Below are 4,583 nucleotides of genomic sequence, written 5' to 3'. Positions count from 1 at the left end.
TGGTAATCGTCCGTCGGCCACGTGTGAGTGAATCTCTCTCTCTGCTCTCATCTTCTCTCCGTCTCTCTCGTGCTCTCTCTCGTCCTCTCTCTCTCTCTCTCTGTCTTTCTCTCTTCTCTCTCTCTCTCCTGCTCTCGCCCTCTCTCTCTCTTCTCTCCTTCTGTCTGTCTTCTTCTCTCTCGCTTCTCTCTCTTTCTCTTCCTTCAACACTCTCAAGCCACGTCGCTCTCTCTCGCATCACCTATTTCTGTTGGGCAATGTGGTGGCAGGAGAATAGGCACTGTGTGTCCTGGACTCTGTCCCTGGGTGTGTAACATATAGCCCAGTGCTGTTACACTCTCATAGATAATACATTGATTCTTTCTTCCCCTGTCTTTTGCTGCACGACAGAACATTTCTCTCTCTTATATCTGGTTAGTTGGAAGTTCATAAACCTGGTGAGGGGAGGGGGAGGGTTGAACAGTATGGGAATGCAGTTGTCATTCAGATAACAGTACACTGGCCCTCTGTTGGGTTAGTGCCTGGATTCTACCAGGAACTCAGCTCTCCCTCCTAATAAATTAATGCTCTTGGTAATACTGGCTTGGGAAACAGTGGTTGATGTGGTCAAACATGAATTGACATACTTATGAACTTTATGGTAGACTGACTCAGCTGATGACTGGTTGACTGATGATGCTAGACTGATGACATGACTGTGAGACATCACTACTTTGGACTCTGACTGACTGAGCCTTGCAGTGTGACTGGAGCTGACTTGCTGACGTGCTAGGCTGTATGCTAGATGTGCTAGCTGAGATACCATTGCGACTGAAACTGGATAGCAACTGCACTGGCATTTTGACTGATGACTGCTGGCTAGCGTGACTGATTGCCTGAGCTAGACAATTGAGCTGGCTGATGGTGCTAACTATGACTGGACTGGATGCCTGATGATTGACTGCCTGACTGGCTAAGCTGACTAATATGACTGACTGACTGGCTAGCCTGGACTGAACTGACTGGCTATGCTGACGGATTTGAGTGGCTGGCTAACTTGAGGTGCTGACTGAAGGCTGGATATGCTTGCACTGGCTAGCTGACTGATTGACTGCCTGACTGGCTAGCTGACTGATTGACGACTGACTGGCTAGCTGACTGACTGGACTGCAGTGACTGAACACTTTGGAATAGTAATTGTACCAGGTCGAGATGAACCTGGGAAGGTGGAAATGACTTTTGTCACGATTGCGACCTGGATAATTCATGGTATGTATTCTGAAGTGCATGGCGGTGACAATAGATGGACTGTCATGAGCTTCAAGGCGCGTAGGCCACGATGAGCTGATGTGACTTGATTGACTGCCAGCTGGTGCACTGGTAGGAGTTGACTTGACTGGCTGCGGCATTGACTGATTGACTGACTGACTGGCTAGCTGACTGATTGACTGCCTGACTGGCTTAGCTGACTAATTCGAACTGCCTGTACTGCGCTAGCTGCAGCTAATTTGACTGACTTGACCGGCTACGCTGACTGGGCGCTAACTGGAGGTGGACTTGAATCTATAGCCATAACTGAGCTGACTGGACCTCAGACTACAGGGATCTCAGGCACTGACTAGACTGGCTAGCTGAGCTTTAGAGGTGATAATTAACTGTCTGATTGATCGTGCACTGACTGGATTGAACTGAGATGACTTGCTCAATAGGCCGCTGACTTGCTGAACTGACTACTGAGTGATGACTTAATCTCTGGCAGTGATACTGGCTATAACTGAAGTGACTGGCAGGTGACTGACTGACGACGTACTGAGTGATTGACTAACTGAGTGACTGGTCTAACTGAATGACTGAGACTGATGACGATCTCTGGCTATACTACTATGGAACTGTAACTGACTGACTGACTAACTGAGTGGACTTGACTAGCTGACGTGACTGGCACTAACCTGATTGATGCAATGAGTGAGGCTACTGTGTGACCTGACTAACTGAACCGTGCAACTGAACGTACACTGAGGACTGACTAACTGAGGTGACTAACGTGTGCTACTAACTGAGTGACTGCTAACTGAGGTGACTGGACTACTGAGTGACTGAACTAACTGTGATAATCTGAGTGGACTGACTTAACTGGATCTTGACTGGGCTAACTGAGTGATGATACAGTATGACTAACGAGTGACTGACTAACTGAGTGGACTGGCTAATCTGAGTGGACTGACACTGAGCTGATCAATACTGTACTGGGAGAATGCAGACTACTGAGTGACTCGACTTAATCGTGGTATTGGACATGCGGTGACTGACTAACTGAGTGACTGACTAACGTGAGGTGACTGACTAACTGAGTGACTGACATTTGATGAGTTACGTGTTCCATCTGTTATCTGAACGGCTTCGTACCTGTCAATCAAACTCCCGACTGGCAGATCTATAGTCTAGAAACTAGAACACAAATGCTCCGTATGCCAGACAGTAAGAAAAACAAGGGGAAGTTGTTCTATGTCCCTACACCTCTAGAACTTACACAAGTGTTGTCTGTCAGTTAGTCATTCTTTGTGAGAGCTGTGTTTGAGAGGATCCAGCTACTTCGTATGTTTGGCAGACTACACAACACCACACACACACACACACACACACATCACAACAAACACGCACACACACGCACTCGCCACACGCACACACAACACACACACACACACACACCACACACACACACACACACACACACCACACACACACAACACACACACACACACACACACACACACACACACACACACACAAATACACCTCCGCTCCACCTTCTATTCATTGCTGCAGGCTGTCTGATCCATTCTCTCTCTGAGAGAGAGAGAGAGAGAGAGAGAGAGAGAGAGAGAGAGAGAGAGAGAGAGAGAGAGAGAGAGAGAGAGAATGTGTGAGAATGTGAGTGTGTGTTTTAACGGGATGTTATCGTGGTAAACAACATTTCTCTGTCGTCAGGGACCGGCGGGTACATGGCTCACATCCACCTTGATTAGCATTTCCTAAGACCCAGCAAGGGTTAACGTAGGAGGGAAACCACTTGGGGTTCCATTACACAGTCTGAACCATGTCCTCACTTCATCTCTGAAAGTACCACATATTTGTCCCAGAATTCTTTGGGGCTGACATAGTGTCTGACAGCTGGTTCGATCAGAAAAATGCAGAGCTCTCCACCACTTCAGACCAACAGGGAGAGAGGGAGGAACGGCTGGATGTGGGTTGTGGGGGTTTCTGAATACCTCCAGAAAGTCTAACATCATCCCTCAACCTCAATCTCAGGAGCCAACTGTAACTGACTCTCATTCCTTTCAGGTGGAATTGTATCTATAATGTGCATGAGTGGAGTCCCGATTCTCTATCTGCGTTCTCATTCCTGTCCGTTCTCTCACAGACAAGCACATATTGTACCACACATTAATGGAGAAGAGTACTCTTTCATCGCAGCTCTACTACATATACACTGAACAAAAATATAAAGCAGCATGTAAAGTGTTGGTTCCATGTTTCATGAGCTGAAATAAAAGATCCCAGACATTTTCCATACGCAGAAAAACCTTATTTCTCTCAAATCCTTGTTAGTGAGCATTTTTCCTTTGCCAAGATAATCCATCCACCTGACAGGTGTGGCATATAAAGAAGCTGATTAAACAGCATGATCATTACACAGGTGCACCTTGTGCTGGGGACAATAAAAGTCCTCTATAAAATGTACAGTTTTGTCAAACAACACAATGCCACAGATGTCTCTAGTTTTGAGGGAGCGTGCATTGTTGGCATGCTGACTGCAGGAATGTCCACCAGAGCTGTTGCCAGAGAATTGAATGTTAATTTCTCTACCATAAGTGGCCTCCAACGTCGTTTTAGAGAATTTGGCAGTGCCTCAAAACCGGCCTCACAACCCCATACCACGTGTATGGAGTCATGTGGGTGAGATGTTTATTCCCGGTCATGTGAAATCCATAGATCAGGGCCTAATTAATTAATTTCAATTGACTGATTTCCTGATATGATACTCGTAAAATCATAAAATTGTTGCATGTTGCGTTCATATTTTTGTTCAGTATAAGATGAAAGCATACTTTGCTGGCCTTGATGTAAAGTATTTGACATACAGTTATACAGTTATTTCCCACTATTGTTTGAATGGGAACAGTGTTATTTTCAACATCCTTTCTACTCTCATTGAATGACTGAAACAAACTAAAGTGAACAAAAACAAGCCGAAAAGAATGAACAAAAACAAGCCAAATGGAATCGTACATAGAGTGCACTACTACAAGTACACACTAAATAGAAGAAACAGTCCTCTCCCCAGCTCCCATCCTTGACTGCTACCACAGCACTGTCTGATTCATATCTACCTGTCTGATTCATATCTACCTGTCTGATTCATATCTACCTGTCCTCTAACCCAGTTGTCTCCACACAGACTGGCAGTATAGTCCCTGAACACAGTGTTTTCTGTCCTGTCCTCTATGCCAGCACAGCAGCCTTATACAACCCTTCGTCTGTCTGCATAATGTGTACACACACACACGCACGCACGCACGCACGCACGCACGCACGCACGCACA

Source organism: Salvelinus sp. IW2-2015, unplaced genomic scaffold (assembly GCF_002910315.2).
Source record: "Salvelinus sp. IW2-2015 unplaced genomic scaffold, ASM291031v2 Un_scaffold778, whole genome shotgun sequence".
NCBI lineage: Eukaryota > Metazoa > Chordata > Actinopteri > Salmoniformes > Salmonidae > Salvelinus > Salvelinus sp. IW2-2015.
This window is presented reverse-complemented; position numbering follows the sequence as displayed.